This window comes from Schistocerca gregaria, chromosome 1 (assembly GCF_023897955.1).
Source record: "Schistocerca gregaria isolate iqSchGreg1 chromosome 1, iqSchGreg1.2, whole genome shotgun sequence".
Classification (NCBI taxonomy): Eukaryota; Metazoa; Arthropoda; class Insecta; order Orthoptera; family Acrididae; genus Schistocerca; species Schistocerca gregaria.
Genome location: NC_064920.1, coordinates 727,385,671 through 727,403,074, shown reverse-complemented (window position 1 = coordinate 727,403,074; position 17,404 = coordinate 727,385,671). Strand labels below are relative to the sequence as shown.

Genomic DNA, 17,404 nt, shown 5'->3' with positions numbered 1-17,404 from the left:
TCCTTTGTGTCATATCTCTTCTGGCATGTCAGTATGGTTTTTAAAAACAGTACCAACTACTTTTGCTTGATTTCAGTTCCTGGATGGATTTAACCTCACATACAATTAGTTAATCATATGTGCTGTTCCTCCACTTCTCTTCCTTACATCATCATGTTAAGGAATGGACTTCTTTTATATAATTTAAAACTGAATAACACTTCTTTTAATTGTATGTGAGCATGCTATGGACCAGTGCATGCGCAGCAGATGGCTTTCACCTATAGGTTTGTCTACAAATTCGACTCTTGTAATGTGCCATTCAAAATGCTTCCAGAACCTGCTCCACTTGGGGCTATATGGTCCTGGGTCCAGCAATTTTAAGGTCAGTTTTTGCTGTTTTTCTTCGGACAATACTCCTCCCTAAATTGCTTTTCAAAATGTTTTCAATTCTGGGATTGCTTCACATTAAATACCACCCATTCTCCAGCTTCAGATATCCTGTTACAAATTTGATTCTCTTTCTATGATTCCACATTGTTGAATGCCCACAAGAAGTCTTAAGGTATGTATTTCTCCTTCAGGTTTCAAACATGGAAGCTTATTTGGTAGCCGACTTCTTCTTCCTATACAGTTCTCCTCCAACCATTGTCTGAATTCCTAATCATAGTCTGAATGACAGCCAGTTACTCTTTTTAATTCCCTCTACAGTTTCAGATTCTTCAAATGTGTCCTTTAAATTAACATGCTGAATTATATCTTTAAAAGTAGTTCCTTCAGTAAATTTAACATTTGTGTGACTAGCAATCTCTGCATCAATCTAGTAATTTCTGATTTCTCAGTATGTTCTGTTCAGTCTACAAGATTTACAGGTACTATTTCTATTTCCCTAGCTGGATTTTGTTGGAATGCTTCTTTCGGTTCAATAATTAAATGTCTTTAGAGCTCACCTGTTTCTCAAGAGTTACAAATTCATGCCAGTTTTTCCTTATTTCAATTGCAACAGCCAAGGAATGCTCTTCCTGTACTTTTCTTTTACTAGTTACTACAGGTGGTACTTCCTGCACAACTTCAGTATGCAGCACTTCTAAACTATCCTCTTTAAAATATGTTTTTAATAAATTCTTCTTCAAACATCAAGTTTTAAATTAATTTAATTGATTATATTAATACACCTAGTTTAACTGGGGCTTCCCAGCTCTCGCATATACAGAATGATCTCCCCTTCATTTGTCCTGTTCATTCATTATTGTTGTTGTGGTCTTCAGTCCTGAGACTGGTTTGATGCAGCTCTCCATGCTACTCTATCCTGTGCAAGCTGCTTCGTCTACCAGTATGTACTGCAGGCTACATCCTTCTGAATCTGGTTAGTGTATTCGTCCTTCGGTCTCCCTCTACAATTTTTACCCTCCACGCTGCACTCCAATACTAAATTGGTGATCCCTTGATGCCTCAGAAATTGTCCTACCAACCAATCCCTTCTTCTAGTCAAGTTGTGACCGATCCCTTCTTCTAGTCACGTTGTGCAACAAACTCTTCTTCTCTCCAATTCTATTCAATACCTCATCATTAGTTATGTGATCTACCCATCTAATTTTCCGCATTCTTCTATAGCACCACACTTCGAAAGCTTCTATTCTCTTCTTGTCCAAACTATTTATCGTCCATGTTTCACTTCCATACATGGCTACACTCCATACAAATACTTTCAGAAACGACTTCCTGACACTTAAATCTATACTCGATGTTAACAAATTTCTCTTCATCAGAAACGCTTTCCTTGCCATTGCCAATCTACATTTTATATCCTCTCTACTTCGACCATCATCATTTATTTTGCTCCCTAAATAGCAAAACTCCTTTGCTACTTAAAGTGTCTCATTTCCTAATCTAATTCCCTCAGCCTCACGCGAGTTAACTCTACTACAATCCACTATCCTCGTTTTGCTTTTGTTGATGTTCATCTTACATCCTCCTTTCAAGACACTGTCCATTCCGTTCAACTGCTCTTCCAAGTCCTTTGCTGTCTGACAGAATTACAATGTCATCGTTCATATTAACATTTAATTCAGCAAATCTGTCTGTATCCACAGTGGTTAAAGATATCCAAATTTCATAGCAATATTTGTCCCTGAAGCTTCAAAGGCATCTGATAAGTTATCTACTTTTTTTTTTATTTTGACCATGTATTTCTTCATTTAAGTTGTTCATTACAAGAGTTAGCTCTTAATATTGATTTCATATGTATAGGTTGTATTACCTACCCTGGTTAATTAACTCCTTTTGTAAACTCTTACTATCATTTCTCTTATTTCATCTACGTTGTTATGGCTCTGTTTGTTACTTCGTATATTAATTTCTAGTACACAAAAGTTATTCTTTTGTTATTCCTCTCAGTGACAAAGTTTCAAAAAAGCACTCACTGGTGACTGACCTTATAACTCCCTTTATATACCTGTTTTATTTCTCACTTTTACAGAAAATTTGGCCATTTGGCCTCCCCCCCCCCCCCCCCCCCCCTCTCTCTCTCTCTTAAATTTTCAAGTTCTGTTCAAAAACCCAGTATTCTACATTATTAGGAGTACACAGATCACAAGAAAGAAAAGATGTTTCACTCTATGCTATAATTTGATATTTATTTTATTTTTTCAGCATGAAAGAATTCCACAATTTCTCCATATGTGTATCTTTGTACAAGCAAAATAGCTAGGCCTTCAATAGATGAACTTTTTACTACTTCATAAACATAGCTGACAGCAGCTGTTTGTGAAATATTTCAACCTTGCCTCAAGTCAGTAATTAAATTTTTAATTTCCTAAGTACTTTCAATAAATTCAGTGTTATTGAAACTAGGCCTCACACTGGTCACTTTGTCACAAGCGAAAATCACTAATTATGTTTTTCTTAATTATCCTGGTTACGTTCAAACTGAATCTGATCAAGTGTTTGATTTTTTTTTGTTAGTCACTGTATATCTTGCATTCTTTTCCATTATGCTTGTGTCTGACTCAACATCTCCTCTATATGGTGAGTTGAAAACTAATTTCACTAATTCTTTTTACATTGTAAAATTGGTGGGCAATGTTTCAGATAATAAGCATTTAACTGGCTGGAAAACAGTTTTAATTTCTCACCTACAGTGAGCCTTCAGAATAATCATCTGACTGCTGCAGGGATGCGGGAGATTGGGGGAGGGGGGGAGAACACACCAAAACATTGCTTCATTGTGCCACTTTGCTTCATTCTTCTTTTTATATTAGTTACCTCAACTACATATTTTCACAGATGTTTATATTGATAGACTGTTGATAGTGTGGCTGCCCCATTTAGAGAGGCTGCTGCACCTCACGATGATTAGCAGTAATCTCATCACTTGAGTAACTTGATAACTTGAGACTGTGGTATTCCCAAATGTGTGGCAGCAACTACATCGGTATGTTAGGCTAGCAATGTCACCACAGCTATGTCATGGTGCTGACACTTTGGAATGGCAGTTTGTTTGGTACAGCAGCCCTCTCAAATGATGTGCAACTAGTGCCTGGTATGTTCAAGCAGGTGAATTATTACACCTGGCCATTAAAATTGCTACACCAAGAAGAAATGCAGATGATAAACGGGTATTCATTGGACAAATATATTATACTAGAATTGACATGTGATTACATTTTCATGCAATTTGGGTGCATAGGTCCAGAGAAATCAGTACCCAGAACAACCATCTCTGGTCTGATGCACCTGTGCATTGAGTCAAACAGAGCTTGGATGGCGGGTACAGTTGCAGCTGCCCATGCAGCTTCAACATGATACCACAGTTCATCAAGAGTAGTGACTGGCATATTGTGTCAAGTCAGTTGCTCAGCCTCCATTGACGATACGTTACCACCATTGACCAGAAGTTTTCAGATAGTAAGAGACCTGGAGAACGTGCTGGCCAGGTCAGCAGTCTAACATTTTCTGTATCCAGAAAGGCCTGTACAGGACCTGCAACATTCAGTCGTGCATTATCCTGTTGAAATGTAGGGTTTCGCATGGATCCAATGAAGGGTAGCACAACGGGTCGTAACACATCTGAAATATAACATCCACTGTTCAAAGTCAATGCGAACAAGAGGGGACCAAGACGTGTAATCAATGGCACCCCATACCAGCAAGCCGGGTGATACGCCAATATGGCAATGATAAATACACGCTTACAATGTGCGTTCACCGCGATGTCACCAAACATGGATACGGCCATCATGATGCTGTAAACAGAACTTGGACTCCTCCGAAAAAATGACGTTTTGCCATTCGTTCACCCAGGTTCGTCGTTGAGTACACCGTTGCAGGCGCTCCTGTCTGTGATGCAGCGTCAAGGGAAACTGCATCCACGGTCTCCGAGCTGATAGTCCGTGCTGCTGCAAAACGTCATCGAACTGTTTGTGCAGATGCTTGTTGTCTTGCAAACGTCCCCATATGTTGACTCAGAGATCAAGACGTGGCTGCACGATGCGTTACAGCCATGTGGATAAGATGCCTGTCATCTCGACTGCTAGTGATACGGGGCCGTTGGGATCCAGCACGACATTCCATTTGCCATCCTGAACCTACTGATTCTATATTCTAACAGTCATTGGATCTCGACCAACGCCAGCAGCAATGTTGCGATATGATAAACTGCATTGTTGCGATACAATAAACCGCAATCGCGATAGGCTACAATCCGACCTTTATCAAAGTCGGAAACGTGATGGTACGCATTTCTCCTCCTTACACGAGGCATCACAACAATGTTTCAGCAGGCAATGCCGGTCAACTGCAGTTTGTTTATGAGAAATTGGTTGGAAACTTTCTGCATGTCCTCATGTTGTAGGTGTCACCACCGGTGCCAACCTTGTGTGACTGCTCTGAAAAGCTAATCATTTGCACATCACAGCATCTTCTTCCTGTCGGTTAAATTTTGCGTCTGTAGTACGTCATCTTCGTGGTGTAGCAATTTAAATGGCGAGTAGTGTATTTGGAGAACCCATGCTAAGGCATAAGTACTTCATTGTAACTGCAATTAGCACAGCTACTCTGTGAATTTTCTTTCAACGCTTATAAATTCTATTGTATCCAGAATGAGTGTTTTACCTTCCCTGAGTGAGTATAATCCACTCTAACACACCAACTGCTAGTCCTGGTTAACATACCTGTGATTTCAAACTGATCAAGGATTTTTTAGCTTCATCAGTTTCTTCATTTAATGAAGTAGAGCTAAATTTAAAATAAAACATGAAAATCCTGGAATTCTGTCTCAGCGAATGAAGTTTCTGAGGCACATAAATGCCCTACCTGACTTGTGTTCCACCATACACAAAATATTTCAGTGGAAGAATCATCACCTGATCGATGTCAAAAGCACCACGCCCAATAAAATACTGATGTATTTTAATCAACCTTCAAATTGAGGGCAGCTTTATTTATCCAAAATACATATTTTTTCATTTCTCCTCCTTGTCCCCACTGCCTTTTAAACACAAATTAAATGCACTGCAGAGCATGGAAGCGCAAGTGTACACAACACAGGTTGAATAGATATTTGAACAAAGACAGGACAATTCAGTTATCATGTAAAAGTCAGAATATGAAAATCTAGTAACACTTCCTTACAAAACAGTTTATTATGAATAATCGGAGTGTGGCTGTTAAAACTTGATACACAATTATTTGGTTGAACTTCCAGTAAAAAAGGAAGGACAAAATAAAGGAAATATGATCAAAACATGTAGGTGGAAAGGATCAGAAAGGTCAATCACAATTCTTATACGAGTTAGAGACCTAACATAAACGCTGTGAGGTAGTAATGATTGTAACTGTCGATACACCATAACCAGTACTGACTCTTGATTTCAGATAATCTGTTATTAGATTCCAATCACATTTGAGTGGTTAAAACTTTGTTACGGAAAACTTTTGTTACACAGAAATAACAATACCTGGTCTTCACAACATATAATACCATATCAAAAAAGTTTCATGGATCTGCATGGAGCAAAATAATAAAAATACATAATTTAAAAAAATGTGTATTGGACAAGGGGAAATACATTATACAAAACAATAATAAATAACAGAAAAAGAATATTATCATGGCTGCACATTACCTTGCAATGTGCAAAAGGAACATCATTTTCAAAGTCGCCGTGTCATATTTACAATTTACATATGTTATTATACACAGTTTTATTATATTACATGAGTAATACGGAATGCAATTGTAAATGGAAGACACAACCCTTCGCCCCCCCCCCCCCCCCTGCCCCACCAACTTCTCTTCTGTAGATTAAAGCTTCCACTTGCGCACAGGAAGAAAAATAACAATAATGCATAAGAAAGACTGTTTCACTTCATTCATAAGCATCAGTATACAACACTCAGCTGCTTCAAACAATAAATTATAAACACATGGACATTGCTAATAAATATAACATTAATATGGAGTAAAATTTACATCTCCATAATTATTGAATTACAGGAGTAATTTTATAATGACTGCTTGAGTCATTTAAGTTGATAAATTACTTCAATGCACTTTGTTCATTTTACACACACACACACACACACACACACACACACACACACACACACACATACACACACACACACACAAATTCTTCAACTGCTGAAATATACCATACAATTTCCAACGAATAACAGTGTTCTGTTGTTATAATAGCGGCCATCTCTGTGAATCACTGAACTATGTTCCTCCGATGGACACAGAATTGCAGAAATAATTGGAAACCTGGAACAGCCAAAGTTTATTTCAATTCACAGTGCCATTTCTTAGCGTAAGTACATAAAAAACACAAATAAAAAGCATATCAAAATTGCAATGGCAATGTAAACAGCACTTAAATGCATATACTGCTGAAATTATCCAAGCAAGACTAATTAAACAAATAAAAGCTTATAAACAATCTAACATCCATCAACAACTTATTTACTGTTATACATAATTATTAAATGATTCCACTTTGCTGGAGCACGAGTTGAAAATAATTTCACAAAGTGCACTGCATATCAGTTACTCAAATTCAAAGGTCTTTTCTTTATGGTTGCATACATACTCTTTCTGTGCTAAAATAAGGTAAAGCTGAGAAGGGAGGACATCATTTTTATTGCAGATAATGAAATTTGTGAATATCATCATTAAGCTGAGCCGGCCATTAAAGGTAAAGGTCATAACAGAGTAAATATATTATGGGGTCTTGACTGTTAGTGTGCTTCACTGCTAAAAAAGTTGTCTTGAAGATATTGCTGGATAAATGATACACATTATTCTTATGTCAGTGAATACAGTTCCTAACTGTAGAACTGTATCAGTTTATTATTTTAAATGACATTTAAGAAAACAGAGAAACCCTTAGTGACCTATCTTCCTACTGCTTTCAACACAAAAATTAAGCATGTTCTGGGGTTAAGCGTATGACCTATAATTTGATTACCAGTTCAAGTTCGGTGCCCTACGCAGAAAATGATATTTGTTGTTGCTCCACTATTGCATTTCAATTGTATGTGTCACACACACACAAACTCTTGGTATCATCCCATAATCTATCACATATTTGCAAGTGCCTTACCATGAGATTGTAAAATACATTTGTGCCTTTTCTTCATTCAGCTGTTCCCCCCAGTTTTATCCAGTACTTGTGTAAGTTGCATATTCTGCAAACTGTGACTGCAATATCTTTACAGGAAAGTGTGTCCCCTAATTGCAGTGTAAATACTTAAGTGATTAGTACAATATTTCCATTATTACTATCCACTGACATGTTTCTCCAAGTCATTGCTTTAAATGTCATGATCATAAGACAACGTTAGCTCTTGCCAAGTCAATTTCTGGGGTGTAATTTTGTGTTTTGCTCATATTATAACACAGTTGTTGTTCTTAGAAGTTTATTCACCCAGATAGCATAATAAGACACAATGATTACTAGTTTCAGCGAAATTAAACTGCCATCTTCAGATAATTTGCATAGAAAATTTCATTTTTATTTAAGTATTTTTTTTTTTTTTTCCCCCAGGGCCAATCCATTCCATCGACTGTTCACATTAATTGGACACATTCAACAACAACAAAAAATGTAGTCGATAATTAACTTCCACACCATGTTAGATTAAGTTTACCTTCCGACAGCAATGTGTGCCACATCTGCAATACATTACAACCATTTTAGATACTGTCTCACGAATTTGTTAGTGAAGGTAACCACAAAAAAATGTTGAGATATGAAGTTATCTTCAAGAAGTTATCTTCAAGAAGTTATCTTCAAGAAGTTGTGTATTGTATTCCAAGTTTTTCCTCTTGTCATATCACAAAAAAATTCCTTTGGTGCTATAAATTCAAACAGTAAATGAAACTCTCAGTCCTTGTAGTGTAATAGACCTTGAAATTAAAATAGAATCAAGTTAATGTAAAGTTATTTGAACAGTCAGAATACAGCACCACAGTGCTTCTTCTTGGAAATGAGATGGTTTAGTTCCTGTTCATAAGCAACTGGAACTTGCTCTGCCAAGTGAATGAAAGGTGCTGTGAATAGTTGTGTTGGGTTAACTATGGAAATTCATGTATCATAGGCATCAAAGGTGCCTCAGGTATTAATCTGTCCTGTGGATACTGTCTCCTATCTGAAAACCACACGTTCTGTCTCTACTCAACAACTAGAATGCGAGTGACAAGTTATCAGTACATCTATGGGTCCTGTTTAGGTAAGAATAAGAGAGAACTCAAGTTCTACATAAAAGATCTTTTACTGGCAATCTGAGCTGCTGTCTCCCACTGAAACTTAGCCAGTGCAACACACTTCACTTGTATGGAAGTCTACTGTGCCTGTGTTAGGGGAAAGCAAACTAAACAAATGAGTCTATGAATTGTTGGCAGGCCGAACATATGACAAATAATGGTACACCTAAGATGAAAGGCAGCAAAGGATGGGAAGGATCACCTTGTACATGCAGTGCGAATGCTTCCATTAAACATGATAAAGAGGCTGTTCCAGAAGTCTATGGCGGAACAAGGAGTAACCAGGTGCAAGTATTGTAGCATGCTGTAATACACTCCCTTTGCTTGGGGTCCAAGGTGCATGCTACAAGCATTCCAACAACGGGCTGAGGAGAAGAATACTAAGACTTGCTCATGGAATTCACAATCTACAGAATTTTTCTCAGAACATATTGGGTCCCTTCTGGTTTCTAGCCAAGTTGACGACCGAACAAGAGACTGTCAAGGTTTTGTGAAAAGCTAGGCAGTGGGTTCTTGGACTTGTGCAATAAAGGATGAGAGCTGTAGGGTTCTGCTAAATGGATCTCAAGTGTACTACACATCAGTGGTAACTGCCCAGGTGACTGACTGCGGAGAGCACACAAAAGTTTTTTTTTTTTTTTTTTTTTTTTAGCTTAGGTGACTCTGCATCCAATTCAGATTAAGGACAACTGTAAAAGACCTCGAAGTATTACAGTAAGACTGAAGGAAATGCTTCCCACCAATAAGAATATTAAAATCACTGTAATCGACTGCCAGTGCATTCACAACTTTCCAGGTTGAAGCTGTCGTAAATAGTATATAATAATGAGTACAGAAAATTGGCTAAAACAAAGAATTCACATAATGGAGATTTTTGGAGAAATCTAACTGTATATCGAAAGGATGGGGTAATGGAAAATGGAAGTAGTGTGTTTGACACAGTAAACAAGGTACTCAGATAAATTTAAATAAAAATTGAAACAGCTTGTGGTACTGTTTGGCCATAATCAGTATGAAGTATGGATATCAACTTATAATTAGGTTTTCTATCGACCACCATACTCGCCCCCAGATTTAAATGAAAATTTGAAGGCACCCTCAACACACTAACACATACAATGATGAGCCAAAATATTGTCACCACTTGGTTAACAACATGATGGTCTACTTTTGGAACGACTCTGCATGGCATGAATTCAAAAGGTCCTTGGTAATTTTGGCATACATCCATGCACAGGTCACATAATCTGTAAATTATAGACTGCGGCTTGTGTACACAGATCTGGTTCACAATAATCACTGTGGTGTGTTCCACTAGGTTCAAGTCAGGTGAATCTGGTGGCAAAGACATCAAAGTGAGTTCGCTATCATCATTCTCAAATCACTGTTGTAGGATTCTAGATTTATGAGATGGGCACTGATCTTGCCCAAAAATGTCATTGCTGTCAGTGAAGACAGCCGGTATGTTGAGATGAATGTTCTCTGCAACAGTGCTCATGTAGTCCACAGCTGCCAAGGTGTCTTCAGTTACTACCACAATTACCAGAGAAAGCAAGCCATAACAAGGTGCATCCCCCACCAGTCCGTGTCCCTGGCACGGTGCACATTTCAAGCAGCCACTTGTCTGGGTGACAGTGCATCCGAACGTGACTACTGATCTGGTGTAACAAGAAACATAATACATCCAACCAAGTGATATGTTTCCATTGATCCACAATCCAATCTTTATGATCCTGTTCCCACTGCAATCGTAAATGTTAATGCTGCTGGGTCTGCATAGGAATATGTGGAGGACGCCTACTGTGGAGGCCCATGTTCAACATTGTGTGCTGAGGCGTGTAGTCTCAAATGCTTGTGGCTGCACCATCTTTGTATTCTTGTTATAAGATCTGCCAAAGATTACCAACTATCCAACTTTACATCGTGGTAAACCCCTGACCTCTAATTTCTGTAGCTGTGGATGGCCAACATTATAACCAATCTGCCCTTTGTTAAAGCCATTTTTCTCACTACATTTCCCTATTTGCAGTCCTTATTGTCATTAGAGTGACTGTTCATTCATATGTGCTCTCACTATACTCTCTCCTTACTGCATCATGCGCCCGCAACACTACCATGCAGCATTCAGTCTTGTATTGGGCGATGGTCATAACTTTTTGGCTGGCTCACAAGTGTTATGTTACTCAATCATATTGTGATTATTGGGGGAGACTGTAATTATCACAGTTTTTGAAGTGTCTTGTGAAATAACAGAAATCCCCCCCTCCCCCCCCTCAAAACTGCTTAGGACAAACAGTTCAGAAGCCTTCTGAGGACTGAAATATAGTAGATCTAACATAAAAAATAAACATGGTCTTTGAGGATGTCCATGTTGAAACTGATATCAGTGACAATTATTAACAAAGAACACACATCAAAAAAAGTTTTGCATCACCTCAGTTCCGAGAGTTCCGGAACCTGTACAGAAAATTGGAATAGAGATCTACATAAACATCATTTCCGCCCTTTTTACCGCTCATGAAAACTGCACATTGCATGTTGTAACACCATACAGTGAGACCTTCAGAGGTGGTGGTCCAGATTGCTGTACCCACCAGTACCTCCAATAGCCGCTGCACGTCCACTTGCATTGACATATGGCTGTATTCATCGTGGCGTACTATCCACAAGTTCATCAAGGCACTGATGGTCCAGATTGTCCTACTCCCCAACAGTGATTCGGCATAGATCCCTCGGACTGGTTGGTGGGTCACGTCATCCATAAATCTATCCCAGGCATATTTGACAGGGTTCACGTCTGGAGAACACGCTGGCACTCTAGTCGAGCGATGTTGTTATCTAGAAGGAAGTCATTCACAAGATGGGCATGACTGGGGCGCAAACTGTTATCCACGAAGACGAACGACTCGCCAATATACTGCCGATACAGTTGCACTATCAGTTGGAGAATGGCCCTCAAGTGTCGTACAGCCGTTATGGCACCTTCCATGACCATCAGTGGCGTACGTCGGCCCCCCATAATCCCACCCCAAAACAGCAGGGAACCTCCACCTTGCTGCACTCGCTGGACTATGTGTCTAAGGTGTTCAGACTGACCAGGTAGCCTCCAAACACGTCTTTGACAATTCTCTGGTTGAAGGCATATGCGACATGCATCAGTGAAGAGAATTTGATGCCAATCCTGAGTGGTCCATTCAGCATGATGTTGGGCCCACCTGTACTGTGCTGCATGGTGTTGTGGTTGCAAAGATGGACCTCACCATGGACGTCAGGAGTGAAGTTGCGCATCATGTAGCCAATTGCGCACTGTTTGAGTCTTAACACGATGTCCTGTTGTTGCAGAAAAAGCATTATTCAATATGGTGGTGTTTCTGTCAGGGTTCCTCCAAGCCATAATCCATAGGTAGTGGTCATCCACTGCAGTAGTAGCCCTTGGGTGGCCAGAGCAAGGTATGTCATTAACAGTTTCTGTCTCTCAGTATCTCCTCCATGTCCGAACAACGTCGCTTTGGTTCACCCCAAGATGCTTGGACACTTTACTTGTTGAGGGCCCTTCCTGGCACAAAGTAACAATGTGGACATGATCAAATTGCGGTATTGACCGTCTAGGCATAGTTGAACTACAGACAACACAAGCCGTGTACCTCCTACCTGGTGGAATGACTGGAACTGATCGGCTGTTGGACCCCCTCTATCAAATAGGTGCTGCTCATGCATGGTTGTTTACATCTTTGGGCGAGTTTAGTGACCTCTCTGTACAGTTAAAGGGACTGTGTCTGTGATACAATATCCACAGTCAATGTCTTATCTTCAGGTGTTCTGTGAACCAGGGTGATGCAAAACTTTTTTTGAAGTGTGTACAAAGCACAACTAAAACAAGTAGACAGATTTGTATATCCAGTCAAAGAGGTTCATTGTGCCATTGGTTACAAATCTGACAATAAAATGGTCCTCCACAATCATTTAAAATCCTATGGTACAAAGCAGATGCTTGTAAATCCTTACATGGATCAACCAAATGGGTGTGCAAATAAAACTGCCATAGAGCTTTCAAAACCAAGGCTCTTGTCAAAGAATTTGCTTAAGTCTATGGGCTAAGCACAGTTGATGGGAAGAGTTCATATCAGATGCTCATATGGAAAATTTTTCTTATCAACAGGCTGCGTATTTTTGAGACAAAATTATACAAGTGTTCCACAAGACTGTCGCACAAAGTGGGATGCAACGGAACAACAATTGCCCTCAGCAGGCTATTCCAAATAATTTCTAGTTTTTGAATCTGGATGAAAGCTCATTGAGGTCATTCAGACTGGATACATCTTATTTGACCCATGAATTACTGGAAAAAACCTTACAATATCTCCACGCTGGCGAAGTAGGCCTACGTAATGACACTTCTATGGATGATGGTTTAGCTAGTGATTGGTTAAAAAAATAAATAAATAAACATTATCAAACAACTTCTTCAGTGGAAGATGCACCTGATGTAGGGAAGGTCTGGAAGAGCACAATGTTCATCTTCAATACAGAGACCAAATGTATGTCACCTTAATTACATATGCCAAGGAATTATTTTGCAGCAAGCAAGTCACTGGTCTGATATCAGAAATCAACAACTACTGATGGCTGGTTCAAATGGCTCTGAGCACTATGGGACTCAACTGCTGTGGTCATTAGTCCCCCAGAACTTAGAATTACTTAAACCTAACTAACCTAAGGACATCACACACATCCATGCCTGAGGCAGGATTTGAACCTGCGACCATAGCAGTCGCACGGCTCCGGACTGCGTGCCTAGAACCGCGAGACCACCGCGGCCGGCTCAACAACTACTGAGGAAACTTCATTGTTGGAAGATAATTCTACTTAGATGTTGCCGTACGGTTCTAGGTGCTGTAGTCTGGAACCATGGGACTGCTACGGTCGCAGGTTCGAATCCTGCCTCGGGCATGGATGTGTGTGATGTCCTTAGGTTAGTTAGGTTTAAGTAGGTCTAAGTTCTGATGACCTAAGATGTTAAGTCCCATAGTGCTCAGAGCCATTTTGAACTTAGATGTTAACAGAATTACCAGCAGGGCCACATGACACATTATAATTTCTTAATTTTGAATTTTTTGTGTCCAACAAAAGTTAATTTAAGATGGTATTACACTGAACACCAAACAAGTACCAATTTAATGTCATATGGCAAACACATTTACAAATCTACTCAACTGTATGGACACCAAAGGTGCAGAACAGAGACACCTCTATGTCGTCAGGATTGTGTCATGGAAACTGTGGCACATCATTCAGTGCTACTAGAATGTGATTAGCAAGTTAACATTTATTCATTCAGATTTAAAGTTCTGTTACTTCTCATCAGCCTCGGCTAACGCCTCGAGCCGGTGATATAGTGGAATTCCACCACTCCAGTTTTTGGCTCGCTGGCTGGCAAGGCCGCTACTCCAGTATTTTGGCTGAAGTCTTGCAGGTTGATGTCTGGCAGTCTACAGGCAAAGTTGTAGTGTGAGCATGTCCCACACACTGCATTAGAGCACCCTCGACTGCTCTGACAATGAACCACAAGGACCCTTCAGGATGTGCAATATTATTGGAAATCCTGTAGTCAGCAGATCCTGGGCCCACCAGACAGGTGGCCCCTCAGCACCCAGAAGTGCCTGCAGCGAGGGCCAGGAACAGATTTATTTATTTATTAATTTATTTACATGTCAAGTTCCGTAGGAACAAATTGAGGAGAAAATCTCCAAGGCCATGGAACATGTCAGTACATGAACTTACAACATAAAAGTAATAACAGATGAAAATAAATGTTCATGAACCTGAAAGAAAATCAGTCCATAAGTTTAAGCAAACGCTATCAACATTACAATGAGAATCAGCTTAATTTTTCAAGGAACTCCTCGACAGAATAGAAAGAGTGACCCATGAGGAAGCTCTTCACTTTCGATTTGAAAGCGCGTGGATTACTGCTAAGATTTTTGAATTCGAGTGGCAGCTTATTGAAAATGGATGCAGCAGTATACTGCACACCTTTTTGCACAAGAGTTAAGGAAGTCCGATCCAAATGGAGGTTTGATTTCTGCCGAGTATTAACCGAGTGAAAGCTGCTTATTGTTGGAAATAAACTAATATTGGTAACAAGAAACGACAATAAGGAATATACATATTGAGAGGGCAATGTCAAAATACCCAGACTCGTGAACAGATGCACGGGATGGCCCTCTCAACAAGCAGTGATGACGACGTTGGCACAGTAAGTACTTTGAGAAGTACTTGTGTTGGAAATCTCCCCATCAGCAACATGGTACGTGACCAATGCAAAGTCATGGTTACTTGGATGTTGCCATCTTGGGAACAACAAGTAGCATGCTCACAAGAAATGCTTGAACACCCAACACATTGATGTCACTACATTGTAATAATAACTGAATCAACTGCTTCAATATGAATGCCACCAATCCTACTGAAAAACAATTCAGAGCTGGAGGACTGTGGTATTTATGGGCTGGATAGAGGTACTGATGTGAGGCTCTGCTATTATGACCAAATGTGGCCCTTTACTAGTGGGCAGTGGTCCTTGTTCCACTACGTCTGCTGAACAATTTGTTACAAGTGTTTAACTGTGCAGTCAAGTCTCACAAAGATGCTACTGCATTCTAGGTAAACTTGGGACTACATGTAAGAAGAGCTATGGAATATATCTCTGTCTCTCTTCCTTGTTGGATATTTGGGCATTTCAGCCAGTTTTTAATTTTGATTGTTTTTTCCTGTGGCACAGCTAAGTCCCTGCCTTCGCCAGGTGTTGCTTGAGGTTGCACTAGCATGAACTTAAGAAAATATCTAGTTTCTTTCCCTTTTTTTTTATTCTGTGGTGTAACATTCCCTTTTTCTTTAGAAAATTCACCCCAAATTTTATTTTCTCTGTCCGTTACTGAACTAGCCTGTACACGTTCTATATTTACAGTTTAATATTATTCTAAGTTTAATCCCTTGGTTGCTTCTTGAGCTAAACAATAAGGCTCTTAACTTAGTCTGTGTTAACTTCATTATCTAAATTTACATCATCTTTCCAGCCTGTTTCCCTACTACTAATACGCCTTACAGTTTCCATTCTTAATTCATATCACTTGTATGTGTCCATCCCATGGGCACTTGATGAATTGGCGAGTCATTTGAGTGGAAATTTTGCATTTTAAGCAGAAGTAAACTGCACAAATGAGCACTAAGAATCAGGATAACACACTATGTGGACACACTAACACTTGTTACGATATGCTTGTGTTGCTCATGATATTCGATTATATGTTGCAGCATCAGGTCAACTGAAATTGTTCCCTTTTCTGAAATTATCAAGTTATCTAAAAAGTGTAACAGACTGGAATCAAAGGTTTTGTTATGGAAGGTTACATTCTGTACAGGTAATATTTGTAACAGCTCTTCTGGCCAATAAAACTTTGGTTGAGAAATGGTAACCACCGTTGTTCCTCTGATAGCAGCTGGAAGATTAAACTGTGTTCTGGCTATGTTCCCTTGATTCGTAATCCGTTATTTCGCAATTCAAGTTTTGTCATACCTTTTGATTTTGCATTTCTGTAATAGTTGTTGATTACTGTTCCTGGTGAAAACATGGAAGTAAATCTACTGGTCTCCAATTTTCCATAAATATGGCTGTGGTACTAGTACCTTACTTTTACACTCTACTGCTTCTATTTTCTCAGGAAATAGTTGCATTTCACATGATGGTTCATTTGTCTGTACCCTGGCTGGGCAAATGATAACGTTCTCTCTGATACAGTAGTTCAGATCTGCTATGGACAGAAGTACATGTGCAGCCTTTTGTTCTGAGACCAATAACCATTCACGAGTCTTGTTTTGTGCCCCTTTGTTGATGCTGTCCACTTAATTTTATACGGATGGATTGTGAAACATTGATACCGCTTGTGTGTTCAAACAACAGGAAATAGCATCGTGATGTATAAACTAGCTCGGTCAGTATTAACTGTAACAGTTAATGTTATAAAACAAAGGTATATATTTGTTCCTATTACAGGTACAACATGCTGTAACCCAGTGGGAAAGTCAATCTGCTAAAGTAACATTACGGCCATGATAATCCTTCTGTATATTATCATTGATAAACCACCTAAGAGAATAAAAGAATTATCATCAATCCCCTCCCTCCCTTGGATCAGTGTATACCTACAAAATCAAAGACAAGTAAATGAAAAAAAAAAATGTTAACCTCATAACCCTAATATATATTCCAACCTACCCCACCATTCATCAAAACATGTAGACTGACTTTATTTTTCCCCTAGATCTAAGTTCTCTTCCTTTCCTAGGCAACTTCTTTTCTGGTAATGGTGAAGAAAACTGCAGTAAACTGCCAATCACTCCTTTAAATAGCTTCACTCTGCTGAAATGGGCTACGGGAAGTCTCAGTTGCTAGTTCTACTTTCGCGTTTACTGGTGCAACTATTTCTATGATCCTTGCTATTTTGTTAAAAACTTTTTAGTTTGGCCCTATGGGGTATAAGGGATTGCTTTCAATGCCCACTGCCCTATCCTATATCGCAGCAGTTTACTTGCATGTTGCCCAACACATTCCCGATTTTCCAAAGCCTTAGTGGGGGTAACCTCCCCCCATGAACCGTG

General features: G+C 39.3%; 1 protein-coding gene across 7 annotated transcripts in view; it reads right to left on the bottom strand.

The window, feature by feature from the left end:
• Positions 1-6,010: 6,010 nt before the first annotated feature.
• Positions 6,011-17,404, bottom strand: part of LOC126266816 (uncharacterized) — a 342,237-nt gene continuing 330,843 nt past the window's right edge. For all 7 annotated transcript variants that reach the window (XM_049971388.1, XM_049971423.1, XM_049971406.1 and 4 more), the window contains one exon: positions 6,011-6,745. The gene's annotated coding sequence lies outside the window, so the exon portion shown is untranslated. The remainder of the gene's footprint in view (positions 6,746-17,404) is intronic.